At 37.0% G+C, this 16891-nt stretch overlaps 1 long non-coding RNA gene across 1 annotated transcript in view; it reads left to right on the forward strand.

The window, feature by feature from the left end:
- The window catches only part of LOC111885579 (uncharacterized), a 2434-nt gene extending 1715 nt beyond the window's left edge, over positions 1 to 719 (forward strand). The window contains exon 2 of the long non-coding RNA XR_002848149.3: positions 1 to 719. This exon is cut by the window's left edge and continues 710 nt beyond it. This is a non-coding gene — a long non-coding RNA (uncharacterized LOC111885579).
- The last annotated feature ends 16172 nt before the right edge of the window (positions 720 to 16891 follow it).

The following is a 16891-nucleotide window of genomic DNA, read 5'->3' on the forward strand; positions in this document are numbered from 1 at the left end:
TCAGACAAAGATCTAAATTCAGTTTTTTGGTCTCTTTTCTGGTACTCACGAAATCATATCCTCTCATTCTCTTTCTTTTTATCTGATTTAATCCGAGTCTTATCCAATTGAGGATTTGGGAGTACCACCCAAATACTTCGATTAGAAAGTGATTATCACGATTCTCAAATTTCCAAGTGCCACTACACCATATTTCTAACATTCTAGAGTGAACTACGGATACCAAAGTAGGATTTCGGAGACAGTTTTCCAATTTTTTTTTTGAGATTATGTTTGTTAGAACATGAAAAGTAATCCTTAAGCAATCCGAGATGAAGCATGTCCGAGGTGAAAGCATTCTGAAGTGAAGTCCATTCCGAAGTCAAGATCAGTCTGAGATGCATCTTTGTGTTGAAGTATTTTGTGTCTGTAATGTGCATTTATTATTGCAAGTACTACTTTGTATTGTACTTATTGTCTCATAGTATAGTATAAGCAACAAGATTAACAACAATGAATGTGACAGCCTGCTCATATTCATAAGTCTCATAGTCCATGCACACTTTATCAGATTTGTCTTTTAGTTACTCCTTAACTATTTAAGAAGTAGTCATCTTTGTATCAAAGTGTGGAATATGCACATTTTTCACTTATATCAAGAGTCATTCAGTCAATGATTCTATCTTACATTCTTCTTGTTCTTGAATCACTTTACATTGTTCATACTTATTAATTATTTATACTTTGAGCACTTAGTTGATTATCTTAATTCTAAGAAAAGACCGGTTTACCAGATTTGACTGGATCTTTATTATTAATAGACATTGATTTTAAGTTAATTCAAGGTTTGAGTTCACAAACCTTGTACATGCAGATCTTTTCTTTCATAATTGGTATCAAAGCCTAAGTGGTTGTCCTTTGAATCCATAAGAAAATATTATAGTTGGTTGTAGATTACCTTGGTATCTCAATCATTTCTATGTTAAGGATAAAATTTCTTCTATATATCACTTTAGCTCTAATATCTTAACTTCAGTTGATGCTTCTAATCAATCTTAACAAATGTATTCAATGCAATAACAAATAGCATGGGTTGCCCAACACGTGCTCCATTGCCAGTTGTTGAAGAGTATGATCACTAGAAAGTTAGAATGGAGATATTTTTTCTTGGTAAATAAAAAGGTGAAGAAATATGGAGATCAGTGAAAGAAGGTCCTCATGTTCCGGTAAGACAAGTGGTTAGAGATGTTGTATCTATTGTCATGGGTTAAGTAGAATCTTGACCAGCACCACTAACTGCAACATACATTGAGAAGATTCATGAGGATTAAATCGCCTTCTATGAAATGGTTGTTGGTGTAACTCTATCTCTCTTTGAGCACATTAAGTTGTGTAAATTAGCTAAGGAGATTTGGGATACACTACAACATTTGTTTGAAGGATCAGAGAACATGAAGGATAAGCGTTTGACATATGTTTTAAACGACTTCGACACCTTCACAACAAGTCCTGGTGAATCTGTAGCCTTTGTATCAAATCGGTATAGGATCAAGGTGAACAACATGACAACACAAGGAGTAGCCCAAACTTCACTATAATACAATCTCAAGTTCATCAACAACCTTGGAAAAGAATGGGGAAATGTTAAGTCCTGTCTTCCAAGTAGTGGGTCTCTTATGAAATTGAAGCTCTATCAGCTGTTTGACAAACTGCAAGGTCATGAATCTAACATTGCTCAAACGTTGAGAGAACATTTAGGGGGTCCCCTCTCTTTAGTCAGCTCGGTTAATCCACTGATTTTGAACCCATTTGCTTCAGATCCATTTAGAGTCATCCCACCTATTCCACCTGTTCAACCTACACCACCTGTCGCACTTGTTTCTCCAATTTCGAACTATCACTTTGAAAAAAACCTTAATCTAGAATCCGCTGCTTCCGATCTTCTTTTCAAGCTCCTCACCAAAGCAATCCTAAACCTTACCGTAAACCCACTGAAAATCCACCGACATATCGACCCAACATTCTGAATCGCTTCTCGGAACCTTAGGAAGTTCCAAACTCAGCCAAGCCCAAGATTGTATGTTACAAATGTGGTCTTGGAAACCATTATGATTAGGGATGAGCATTGAAACCGGGTACCCGCTTTTGGAACCGGAACCGCCTCAGAACTACTGGTTCTGGAACTGGAACTGCCTTAAACGGTTCCGGTTCCGGTTCCTAAAATTATGGAACCGCCTTAAGCGGTTCCGGCTCCAATTCTCATTTTTTCGGAACCGCTACCCGCTGGGTACCCGCCGAAACCGGTTTATATATATATATATATATATATATATATATATATATGTATATATATATATGGCTATGTTATTTTGTTTTTTACATTTATTGTGTGCTAGAATGCACCAATAGAAATTTAATAAATTAAATAATTATTTAATTAAATAAATATAGATATTAAATGATATCCATAATTATATGTATATTAAATGATATCCATAATTAAATTTCTTTTTTTATGAAAACTAATTAAATCCGTCATTAATGTCAGCAAAAGCATTCTTTCAAAATGAATTTGCATCTAGGTTTTTATATATGAGTTCGTATTTTGTTTAAGGACTCACTCACTTAAAATACAATAAAGGTGCATAGAATATGAAGAACGAGAGTGTATTCTACTAGAATACAGTCTCATTCTGCTGGATTACACTCTCATTCTTCTAGATATGAATTCATTCTGAAAGAATATTATTGTTGACATTAATAACGAATTTAATTGGTTTCCTTAAAAACGAGTTATAAGTATCGATAGCATTTAATATACAAATAATTAATATTAAATTCCTATTGGTGCATTCTAGCACACAATAGATATGGAAAACATTTGAACCTACCTCTCTCTCTCTCTCTCTCTCTATATATATATATATATATATATATATATATACACACACACACACATATATATATATATATATATATATATATATATATATATTAGTATTTCATATAAATATATGTGTGTTACATAGACCAGATTACAATATATTGGTCCGATTTTGTCCATCTTTGGTCCGTATTGATTCAATTTGGATCGAACTAAGTTGCGGTTTTATCGACGAAAGTTAACAAAGTTAATGTAACCGGGTTACCCGCTACCGGAACTAGAACCGCCGGTTCCAGGAATGGTTCCAAAAATTTAAGAACCGCCTAGGGTGGTTCCGGTTCCGGTTCTAGCTTTCTAGGAACCGCCGGTTTCGGTTCCGGTTCTCGACAAATGAGGCGGGTACCCGCTTATACTCATCCCTAATTATGATAAGGATTGTTTGGTTGAAGTTCCTTAAAAACAAAGGTGAAAGACTTTCCTTACTATTCTCGTCAAGCACAAGAAGTTGCTGAAAGTGAAAAGACATTTGCCACCATGGTTTCAAGGAATGTTGATGGGTATTGGTCATCTGGTGATGAAGGTGAAGGAAAATATGCAAGAAACTTGTGTCTTATGGCTAGACAGTCAATTGAGTGTGATGAAGGTTACTGGTCCTCTGGTTTGGAAGTTGATGATGAGTATGTTGATCCACACTACTACTACATGGCAACCAATGATCCACCTGGCCGAAGCATCATCCAGCAGGTAAAATATATAATTATTGATAATAACTTTGATTTATCTATTTGTGAACCTTACCTAACTCAAATTCAATTAGATATGACAGTTATTCATAGAGCCTATGAGTCTGCCATAGAATATAGTGAGAAGTTGGATAGTGAGTTGACTACACTTAGATTACATTTTGAAGACTGCAAGCTTAAGATTGAATCATTAGAAAAAGAGCTTGTAATGGACAAAGATGAATGTATTATCTTGGATGACAAATTTGAAATTTCAATTAGTGAAAGAAATATCTTGGTTACTGATAACAAATGTCCTAATGCGAAAATTGATGTTTTGCATAACTCAATTGATATTCTTGAAGCTAATGAAAGAATGAGACATAATTTTCATCATCCCTGGTCCAAAGCACTTGGTCTTAGAAGCAAGTTTTAGAAACTGGTTGTTCATCCTCTGAAGGAACTTCAAAACTTAACATTTTTGGGAGATATTCCGAACCATACTTATTTGGATACCTCGGTCCCACCATTTTTGTCCCTTCATGAGATCCCAAACAAATATCAGTCATTGATTCCTGAGTTCAAACCAATCACTATTACATGCCTCGATTCTATGTAATTTTCGCCTCTGATATCCTTGGACCTAAATCAGTCTTCAGATCCCTTACAGAGCACATGCAGTACTGGAGTTTGCATTTAGAACTCCAACTCCCCGAACAATTGTGTTATTGAGGAAATCATTCCTGAGACAAAACGGACATGACTCAGACCAATTCAATTCCATTAAGGCATCTCTCGATAGTGATATACAAATTAAGAGTGATAACAACACTTCTTCAAATTCCTATGTCTCCAACTCTAATGTGGTTTCTAAATCTACCTTAGTGCCAATTATGCCTCTTTTCAACAATCCATCGGTTGGACAAACTTCCAAGTTATCATCTGACTCTCGAAAGAAACCTTTGTTGAACAAGAAAGAAATTGTTCATCCAAAGACTGAAGCTAGGAAAGCTCTTGAAAAAGAAACTAGGTCTAGGAAATGCTCTATATTCCTTGAGAAATCCGAGAAGAAAGTGCCTCAAACAGTCAGTCTAGCTACTAGGAATCATAATACTTTCATGCATGTTAAGATTTGTAAGAGACCATTTATTCATGTTAGCTTGGATATTCGTAGTACATATGGAAATAGTTGTGTGAAAAATGTTATTGTTGAGACCTCATCTAAGAAACCTGACTCTCCTCAAAAAGTATCTTCTTCTATGTTTAATGCTACATGGGATGACACGATGATCGGAACACCTTTTTTCATAAACTCTTAAAGGTTCAAAACAACAAGTTGAATGGAAAGTTAAAAAAATATGAAAAACCAAACAAAACACCTCGGAACACAGTTCTTCTAGCAACATCTAATAAAATTGCTCCTCTGAGGAAAGTAGTGCCCAAACAACCGATGGTCGAGTATGATTTTTGGATAAATGAAAAGACCCTGACATTCTGCATCTTTTCAAAAGAATCTCAGAAAAAGCCTTCCAAGATACCGGCTATTCAAAAATCACAAACCAAGTGCAAAGCCCAATCTAAAGTCCCTAAATCTAACTCGGAGCCTATAAACTCAAAACTCACTGATTTTGTAAGCTTTTTGTGGTTCAAAACAAGATACAATATGGTGTATTGCTAGTGCTTGTTCCATGCATATGATTGGGTAGAAAGATTTTCTACGTGATCTCAAACTTAATCTAAATTCTTGTTATGTTACTTATGGCAACAACTCAAATTCACAAATTCAAGGTTATGGCGTCCTGACCAACGAAAATCTCTCTATCTCCAATGTGGCTTATGTATCTGATCTTAGGCATAATCTGATCAGTGTTGCCCAACTCACTGATGCAAATCAGAGAGTTGATATCTGTAAGAAGCACAGCTACGTTATGACAGAAGAGTGAAAACAATGTCTTATCAAATCATATCACATCAAGAATATGTATCCCTTAGACATTAACATGATCATCAGAAAGCCTCAACTTTGTCTTCCCTCAAAATCTGTTCCTGACATAAGTTGGCTATGGCACTGGATGCTTGCTCCTCTCAACTTCTGGTACATGAATGATCTGGTTTCTGGAGAAACAGTTCGAGTTCTGCCACTCCTCAAATTTGAAAATGATCATCTTTGCACTACGTGTGAATGTAGGAAGCAATCAAAGAAAGAACATCCTGTTCTAATTGAAAAATCCATTTTAGATCCTCTTGAACTTCATCATATCGATCTTTGTGGACCATCTGTCCTAGAAAGCTTACATCACAAAAAGTACATTCTTGTGATTGTTGACGACTACACAAGGATCACCTGGGTTTTCTTCTTAAGGCTAAAATTAGAAACTGCCGTCAAGCTCATAAATTTCATCAAAGGCATTAAAGTTCTTATTAAACTTCCTATTCAATGAATTATAAGTAACAATGGATCCGAGTTTACAAATGCCACATTTGAAAATTTTCTTACCGACAAAGGAATTGAACATAATTTTTCTGCTCCCTACTCTCCTCAACAAAACGATGTTGTTAAAATAAGAAATCAAACTCTAGTTAAAGCCACTCGGTTGATGTTGAACTTTGCAAACATTCTCCTCTATCTCTTAGCTGAAGTCATCTCCAAAACCTGCTTCACTTAATATGAAAGCATATTAACTGTCTTCTCAACATGACACCATATGAAGCAATGAATCAAAAACCAAGTATCTCATTTTTTCACATTTATGATGTCAATGATTTATCAAAAACAACCGTGATCAACTCACCAAGTTTCAACCGAAATCTAATGAAGCCATCTTTTTGAGATACTCAGCCGAATCTAAAGCTTACAATGTTCTGAATCGTAGAACTTGTGTAATTGAAGAAAGCTTTGATATCACTTTTGATGATAATTTTGTTCGGAACTCAGTTCCTACTCATGTTACAACACATATCATGGAGTCTGATGCTCCACCTCCCAGAGCTCCGAATCCTCAAATTATCTATAAGTTGATTTTGAAAGCCTGTTCAGACCAACAGAAACTACTCTTGATTCGAAATCTCGATCAATACCATCCTCATCCGCCACTCTGGTTGCTCAAAATGTTTCTAGTCTGATGCCAACATTTCCTCCATTTGATTCTGATGTGTTTCAACCTTCTCAGGTTGAGGGGGAGAATAGCAATCCAACCCTCTAATCAAATATATATGGATTTCAAGATTCAACATATCAATTCGCTAAAATCAATCCAATTCCAAACAACAATGAAGATGATGTCAACTTCTTCAACTTTCTGAACGATGACGATGCTTTCATAACCGGTTCAGAAGTTTAGGGAAAGCATCATCCTCAAATTCAAATTGTTTAGGGGGAGCAACACAACCCCATTTTTGATATCGAATCATTTTCCGCTCATGAAATTCTGACAATGTATACATGGACAAATGGTCATCCTCCGAATCAAGTAATTGGAAATCTCAACGCTGGAGTTCAAACGCGCTCGACAACTAACATTCAAAATGCGTGTCACTTATCGACATTCATATCAATGGTTGAACCTAATTCCATCAAATAAGCCTTAGAACATTCAGATTGGATAACAGCCATGCAAGAATAGTTAGCAGAATTTAACAGAATTCAAGTGCGGATACTTGTCCCTCCTCCTCAGAATCACCTATTGTTGGTACAAGATGGGTCTTCCGAAACAAACTCGATGACTTTGGAGTTATAATGTGAAACAAAGAAAGATTGGTAGCTAAAGGATTTACTCAGATCGAAGGACTTGACCATGATGAGATATTTTTCCCTGTTGCCCGTCTTGAATCTATCTGAATATTTCTCGCTTATGCTACTCACAAAGGCTTTAAAGTTTACCAAGTGGACATCAAGAGTGTTTTTCTTAATGGTGAACTTGATAGTGAAGTATATCTTCAACAACCTCCTGGGTTTATTAATCTTTCATATCTGAACTAATTTTACAAACTCCAAAAAGTTGTTTATGACCTCAAACAAACTCCTTGCGTCGGGTATGGGACTCTCACTGATTTTTTGAAGCATTCTGGTTTTCAAAGAGTCAATCTCGATCCCATATTATTCTGAAGAACAAAATGGAAACATCTCATGTTAGTACAAATCTATGTCGAAGATATCACTTTTGGATCAATTGATCCGACGATGATTGTTGACTTTGCTAAACTAATGGTTAGTTGATTCCAAATGTGTATGAATCGTGAATTAAGCTTCTTCCTTGGAATGCATGTTAAACATATAAACAGAGGACTCTTCATTCATCAAGAGAAATACATTTCCAAACTTCTGAAGAAATAATCAGTAGACACATGTGCCTCTGCAAAGGTTTCAATGGGTTTCAGACACAAGATCTTTTCGGGCCCATCCAGTGTTGTCGTTGATCAGAAGAAATATAGGGGAATGATTGAAGCACTACAGATGTATCCAGCAGCTTCCGAAGAAGCTATATCCTCTATGCTAGTGGTGGAGAGGGAAGGCAAACAGGTTCCCATCCATTTTGTTAGCAGGTCCTTATAATGTAACGCCCATATTTCTGGGCTAGGCATTAATATTGATGTAATAGTCCAGGTTAACCTTTGTAACTTATTTTGAAATAATAAGAATGTATTATTTGAGTATTATGTGTTTTATGTTTATTGTTGGCTTAAATGAATTAAGAATAAAAATAAGCATAAAAATAAAATATTAGATAAAACCGATATCGATACATGAAGACGTAGTTGTCGTGGAAAGGTTTCCGAAAATATATAGAATGCCAAAATCCGAGTTATAATGAAGAAGTTATGATCTGTCAAAGTTTCGCGACAGAACTGGTACGACACTGCATGACGTAAATAGTGAGTTTATGAAAGAGCGATATTTAGCCTTAGTGATTTAAATGAAAGTCGTAGAATACGTTAAACCAAGAGCATCCATAAAAAGAACATCTAAATCTGACTTCGTATAAGGAAGTTATGATTTTTCGAAGTTTCGCCTTAGTGGTATGCAACCCAAATCTCGAAATTGAGATCAAGGGATATTTGGCCGAAACAATCTAAACGAGAATCGAAGATCTCGTCGATAGTAGTCCAACGGTGAAAAGACAGACGAAAGCGGATGTTAGATGAAGAATTTATAAATTTCTAACGGAGTTTTCCTGTCCCGGCCTACTAAAAATAATATAATATCAATAAAGTCAAAATTAGCCGACGGAGTCTAAACTAAGGTTGTAGAGCATAGTCTCACCTACGCATGGATATAAAGAACGTCAAAAACGGAGCTCGTATGCAAAAGTTATGAATTTATGAAGTTTTTAAATAAATAAATAAAATAAATAAAAATATTAATTCGGAGCTTATCCGAAGTCGTGACGCGTCCGGTCCGATCCACCCAGTACGCCCAGCGTACATGTCGGCAGAGGAGTACGCCCAACGTACTCTTTGAGTACACCCAACGTAAATCAGGGTTCAGCCCCTATAAATAGAACTTGAGGGCTACCGATCTTTTTGCTAATTTCCACTCCTTCATCCCCTTTTTCTTTCTTCTACTTTGCGAGAAATACCCCCGAAGCCACGGTATCAACCCCGACACCCAAAGCGAGTCCCGAAGACCCGAAGATCACGGAGAAGAAAAGAGTTTCCGAGCCGAAGCTCTGCTTGCGAGAAGCCCGATGTGTGAAGATATCCCGGTTTCATCGAAGATTATTATTTTAAGAGTCGTAGTGTTGTCCGGACATCTTCTTATCAAGTGAGCATGTAGTTGCTTTCTTCTAACATATAGATATGAATTATTTCTCTATAAAATACGTGCTATGTGTTTATATATTATCTGTTATTTGGAATGAGTATTGAATGAATATATTATACTGATTTTAAGTTGTGTATGAATGTGTGTGTGTATATATATATATATATATATATATATATATATATATATATATATATACACAAAAATGTTAGGTAAAACATGTGTAGATAGTTGAGGTGTGATGAAATAAAATTAATGATAGGCCTCGATGTTGTTGTTGATCTAGTCATCTAGCAGAGTATGGATGACGACCATAGACTCTTTCTAGACAGTCCCGTGAAACACTGGCGGGTTCATAACCTGTAAGTGTTGTGAACGATGTGGTCACCAGTGTACTCTATCCCCCTCATGGTTGCCTTTAGGACATCTATTGTTGAGGAAACCCCTTTGCAGTAATGTCCATCTCGATGACGAATCCTAGATTAGGTCCCTTGTAATAGTTGTTGTCATAGGGACGTAAAGTGAGGATAACGGGAATGGGTAATCGGGTTATTGTTGGTTGGTGAATTTAAATATAACTATTTATTGTGGGTTGAAAACCCTATATGCTCACGAGGCTCCTAAGCCTGACCCACTCAGTTTCTTTGTATTACATTTACTGGCGCGAGAGCATAAGTTGGACAACTTGTGAAGATATTTTGTTTATAGGCAGTCGTTGTATATAACTGTTGTAAGGCTTATAATGTGCCGTTTATGCTTTTGGTATGTACCGGACCATGACATCCCGACTTTTGTTATATATGAAAATACATTTCTTTAAGGAATGTTTTGATAAATTTTATTTATCATATTTTGTTTTGGAACAAATTCCGCAACTCTTTTAAATCAAATGATTACTCTGAAAATTATTTTAAAAACATAAATTAAATCGGTCTTTTCTGGCTATGATTTTGGGGATGTCAGATACAAGGACCAGAGGTCAATTTCCCAGCCTTAGAAAAAACTGGTCCTCGCCCTGGTATACGCTGTTAGACGGCTGCAGAGGTATTTTCAAGCCCACAAAGTGGATGTTCTGACTAGTTATCCTATAAAGCAAGTGCTGCTAAGGCCGGAAAAGTCCAGGCGCCTGGCCAAGTGGGCCATAGAATTAGGCGAACATGATATCGATTACCACCCCTGGACTAGCATCAAGGCCCAGGCCCTCACATACTTCCTGGTTGAGATTCTAAATACCATTAAGGGAGTGCCAACGATGATCTCCGTCGACCCACTCGAGCCTGAAGCTCGAAAAGAACCCTAGAAGCTATACACCGATGGCGCAGCAAGCAAGGAAGATCCAGGCGCAGGCCTGATCCTACAAATCCCCAAGAGTGAAGAGATTACTTATGCGTTGTGATTCGACTTCCAAGTATCGAACAACGAGGTAGAGTACGAAGCACTTTTAGCAGGTCTGAGGCTAGCCGAGGAGGTTGGCGCAAAACAACTAGCGGCCCTCGGTGATTCGTTACTTGTCACAAACCAAATAAACGGAAAATATGAGGCAAAGGAACCTAGGATGAAAAAATACCTAGATGCAGTCCGTAACTTAGCCAACACACTCAAAACTTTTTCAATAAAACAAATCTCCCGCGGAAAAAAAATGCAAGGGCATCCCCTCTCAGCAAACTGGCCTCTACTTCATATGATCACCTCACAAAGAAAGTGTTAGTCGAAGTACTCCTAGAGAGAAGTATCGATAACGAAAAGGTCAATACAATATCGGCTCCGCCAGAATGGGCCTAACCCTATGTCGATTACTTGCACCATGGCGTGCTCCCGGATGACCCAGAGGAGGCGAGAAAAGTCAAAATCAGAGCACTGCATTTTGCGATCAGGGACAATCAACTATACCGAAGAGGGTATTTAATCCCATGGCTTAAGTGCATCTCTAAAACAGAGGGATAGACGTTCCTCGAAGAAATCCATTCTAGGGACGTAGCAGCACACGAAGGCGCTCACGCACTCACAGGCAAAATACTCCGCCTAGGGGTATATTGGCCAGATGTGTACAACGATGCCGCAACCCTATCCAAGAAATGCAAAGAATGCCAAGCATTCGCTCCTTTCCAAAACCAATTGGCAATGCCATTAACTAGCATCACCAGCCCCTGGCCCTTCCATCAATGGGGGATCGATATAGTGGAACCTTTCCCACCGGCACTGAGGGCATGAAGTTTTTGTTGGTTGTCGTGGGTTATTTTACCAAATGGATAGAGGCGGAACCACTGGCCATCGTCACTGGCAATCAGATGATAAAATTTATAACCAAGAACATCTTGGCCCATTTTGGAACTCCTAGGATCCTCATAAGTGACAACGACACGCAATTTGAAGGAAGTCCTGCAAGGAGTGGTGAGAAGACAAGAAAATCAATCGCAGGTTCACATCAGTAGCACATCCTCAGGCCAACGGACAGAATGAGATATCAAAGAAAACCATAGTTAATGGTTTGAAGAAAATTTTACTCAGATCAATGTCCATTTGGGTGGATGAACTCCCATCCGTGTTGTGGTCATATCATACCACAACAAGGTTAAGTATAGGAGAAACCCCATATAGTCTAAAGTATGTGACAGAAGCAGTCATCCCCTGGAAAGAGTGGCAATATCCTTGCAAACGGAGAGTTCCGAGGAAGTAGCCAATGAAAATGGGCGACACTGTGACAACCCGAAATTTCCATTCTGAACAAACCATATCAATCCAATAGAAGTTAGAACAGTTACAGTGAAATTCCAGACTTCAGGTATAAGTTTGGCAGTTTTTCAGGATTTACACTTAAGGAGATATCAGGAGAGTGGATGCACTAAGGTTTTGTGCAACACTGTTATTCCAATACTCTAGGATATTAGAGTTCATTCCGGGAATAAAAATATTTTTTGCCAAAAATCTCAGGACTATATATAGAAATCTAAGCCATATTCATTCATTAGTTACATTTCCAATTAGAGAAAAGCCAAATTCTCTCTCACGAATCTTCGGGTTTTTATCCCAAATCGTGAGTACTTCTATCTAGTTGTATTATATAGCTTAGATTATGTTTTATAACCTCAAAATCGAATCAAAACCCCAAGATTTGGGAGTTTACCGCCCAAGAACACTTGGAGAGTAAACTCCATTTTAAGGGCCAAAAGTGTGCCCAATGTCCCTCAAAGCCTTGGAACTCAACATAGGGACTACCATTACATGTTTAGACCACCAAAACAATTAAGAATCAAGGGTGAAAGTGAGTTCACGGCCAAGGAAGTTCTTGGGCCGTGAACTCCATTTTTAAGTGACAAAATGCCCTAGAAACCCCCCTTAAGCCAATAGACTAAATTGGAGATGTACCTAAATGAGTTGAGGACTAGCAAACACACTTAGAACACCAAGAGTAAGGTGTTCACGGCCCAAGAAGTTCTAGGGCCGTGAACTCCATAAAATGGTGCCATAAACTCTTCCAAAGCCTAGCACAAAAGCCTAGTTTAGTTCCTAGTTAATTTAGGGACTTGAAAACACCATAAACATCCTCCTAAGGGAGATTACGGCCGTAATCTCCAAGGGATATGGTCCCAAGGCCGTGAACTCCTCAAAGGAGTTAAAAGGAAGCCCAAACACTTGTTTAAGCCTTGAAGCAATTCACCACTTGAGTTGTAATAATGTTAGGCTTCATTTAGGAACCTTATTGAGAGTTTACGGCCAGGAGTTTACTCCCCTGGGCCGTAAACTCCAACATATATGGTCTTTTGACCATAAACTCCCATGAGAGGTCTTGCACTCCTTTGTTGCAACCCTTTAGCCTCCTAGCACTTGACCAAAGTGTTTACCTCACATTAGAATGTTTATACATGTTTAATTAGTGTTTTAAACACTAATTGTTTATATACATATGTAACTAGGATCATTTTGTGTGTCTAAAGTCTTCACTTGACACCAAGCACTTGTCCGATCCTTCCTTACGATACAGTCCGTTCAATTCCAATCAGTTACTACAGGTGACTTCATACCCCTTAATCAATGTTTTAACTATTTTTAAATGTTTTTTTTTTTTTTGGGGGGGGGGGGGGATACAAGTAGAATCATGATACTTATAATATCAATCACATGTGATTAATAAGCAGCATTCAAATGATTTACTACTCATTAGCCGTTTTACCAAACAGTTTCCTTCAAATGAATTTTCGTAAACACTTTATATGTTTAAAACTCCTTATTAAAATGTACATTTTACTCTGTATGTTTCATTTCAAACTTATTTACAACTGTGTTTCAAACAAATGTTTCTTTATACTAAACTATTTTATCAAATCCATGCCTTCAAACCGTTTTATAGATTGACATCAAGTCGATCTTTTCTTAGATAATAATTATGTTCAAAGGTTTTAGAAAACTTATTTTATGCTTTTATATTATAAATTGCATGCCTCTATATGTATAGTTATATAAGTAATGTTTAAAAGACTTAGGAAGGCTATCCACCCTGTTTCCTTTTCCTCGATTTGGATGTGGTCTGGTCGGATATCGGGTACTCGTCCGAAGGTCGTTTAAATATTCGTTATATATCATGTGTACATATTTAGTCATAAAAGGTCTTTCCAGTTCATCCAAAGCCCTTGGGTAGCAAGGGTATACATCCATGTTCATACGTACCAGTTAGATTACTAGTAAACTACCATATGGGTAGTTTAGGAAGATACTAGAACCATTGCTAGAACGTGATATCATACAATGAGTAAGTTCATTCATGAGTCAATACTTGCTAGATAGAAAAAGAACACACATTACAGCTAGCACATGCAGAAGATTACAATACATTAATTTACATTTACACTGATATGTTTACATAGAGATCCTGTTATAAGCATGCCTATATATGTATAATTATATAAGCAATGTTTAAAGGACTTAGGAAGGCTATCCACCCTATTTCCTTTTCACGCTTGAGATGTGGTCTGGTGGGATATCGGGTACCCGTCCAAAGGTCGTTTAAACATTAGTTATATATCATGTGTACATATATGGACATAATAGTTCCTTTTAGTCAGTTTAGTACCTTCGGGTAGCAAAGGCATACGTTCATATACTTTTACATGATTACGCTTACATAAGTACATATACATGAATACGTTAACAAAATTGTGATCCACTGTATCGGAGCCTGCCTTCAATGTCATGGCCCGAGTTGTAGCCAGAGTCTCTTGGAGGGAGAGCATGAGTTTGCATATAGATCTATATTGGATTGAGTATCATACACCTTGCTGCTAGCTACATCCGAACATGTAGGTATGCGGGTGCCAAACGTGATTTCTTTTTACGACCTACATTTGTCGTTGTTATCCAGTCGATAGTATGGTACAATTAATCACATGATACCTTAATATAAATCCGGTTTTAGGTAGTTAGTACAGCAGTAGTTCTTATAGCACTACACTACAGTACTACATTAATTTTCCCTTTACATATATTTAGTGATCTTTTCACTTAAGCATTAAATGTAAAAACTATATTTTGTTAATGATAGTTACACTTGGGAAAATTACACACTTTTAAAAGAAACGTACATTCAGAACAGTTAGGTCTTGGTAGAAGACTACATTCAGAGCAGTTAAGTCTTGGTAGAAGACTCTCTTTTATAATAGTAGGAATCATAGGGATTTCTAGGGTTTTTCAAACGTTTACTGTTGTTTTACAAACATTTTTATACTTACAGTTCTTATATATTTTCAATACTACAGTTCATATATATACAAATTCTTACATACAAATTAAGACACTAAAATACTTATGATCTCACTAGCTTTAAAGCTGATACTCTCTTTCAAAATAACTTGTATCCTCAGGTCAAGCATAGACAGGTACCGATGCAAGGTTCAGGGAAGATGGTGCTCGATCAAGACGCATCTTTAATTTTGATTTATGCTTTAATGTTTATCAGAATTTGACAGAATACACTTGTATAATAATTATATTATTAATGCAATGGATGATGTTGTTGCTTGTTTACTACTTTTCATTGTTGTGATACTGTATATGACGCCCTCCGCCCCAGAGCGTTTCCGCCGTTCTTGGTTTTGGGGTGTGACAGATTGGTATCAGAGCATTGTTTATAGTGAATTAAGTATATCAACCCATAAAAGATATACTAACTATAAATACATAAGGGATTAAAAATACTCTGACCAAGAGTTTATACCTTAAATAATAAAATATTTAATTAGGTAAACGTGCTGCATTCATACTAAAATCAGTGTCACTCGGACAGTACAAAAGAATTACGATTTTTGGGCAACACAGGTGGACTTAGAGACATATAGTCAAAACTGGGAAGATATAGCCTGATCACCTATATTATCTGAGGGTTGACTAGCATGTGCCTAAGTGTAGATGTGTGGTTGCAACAAGTCTAAATTCTTACCAACCCTACCACAATGAGAACAGTAGAACATAACATTAAACTTAAAATACTATAGGAGTATTTGGTGTTACTATAAGTACTTTATACTTGAGAACTAAAACGGGATCTTCATTACTAAGTTGATAGTTGCTAATGTTGGATTAGTGTCTAAGTCCATAACTATTTTGGTATGTACTTGACCCGATTATGAGCATGGTCCTTTTGGGTTGCCTTCACCATAGCAATATGTAGGATGATTTAAGGAGAGAAAGGTTTAAATATGATTTATTAATATATTATGAGAATAATATATTAAAGGAGAAATCATATTGTTTAATTAATATTAGTCAAGAATTAATAGTTAATTAATTTTGTGGCTAAAAGAGATTAATTAAACTTAGGGGACTAGACTGCAATTATTGGATAATTGAGTTATTGGGCTAAGGAATGCTAAAGGATCAAGGGGTGAACGAAATTATGATGGAAGCCCATCATATTTTCGTCCATGGCCTTATCCAGAAGGTTCCATGGGCTGCTTAGAGTTTAAGCTGTCCATTAGGGTTTTGATTGAAACCCTAGCAGCCCACACAAGTATATAAAGGACCCCTTAGGCTCTAAAAACGTGGACAACTGATTCTCTAGGGTTTCCAGCCGTTTTTGGTGCCTCCCTTCTCTTCCCTCTTCATCCAAGTTGCTTAATGGTGTTTGTGACTCCATTAGAGGTGCAGCATTTGAGGCACTAAGCTTTTGAAGCAATTCAAGAAAGGAATTGATTGTTATTGCTATATAACAATCAAAGCTAATTCTCTAAACCCTAATTCAGTTCATAATATGTTAGATCTAAGTTTGTTAGTCTTGGATTCAAAGCATGTACAATAGAGAAACCTAGATCCAAGCATTAGGGTTTGTATGAGCACATAGGATTGTTCTTATGCTTAAAATCCATCAGTGGTATCAGAGCCTTGATTGGTTTCAGTTGTATGTGATGCTTAACTGTTTTATTTACTGAAAAATCGATTTTTTTGGCCTCTGCCCGACCTGACTCGGCGAGTCAGTGGATGAACTCGGCGAGTCTGTCCCTGACTCGGCGAGTCCAGTCCCTGACTCGGCGAGTCCAGGGGTCAGACAGAGGGAAT

The sequence above is a fragment of the Lactuca sativa genome, chromosome 9 (genome assembly GCF_002870075.4).
Source record: "Lactuca sativa cultivar Salinas chromosome 9, Lsat_Salinas_v11, whole genome shotgun sequence".
NCBI classification, from domain to species: Eukaryota; Viridiplantae; Streptophyta; class Magnoliopsida; order Asterales; family Asteraceae; genus Lactuca; species Lactuca sativa.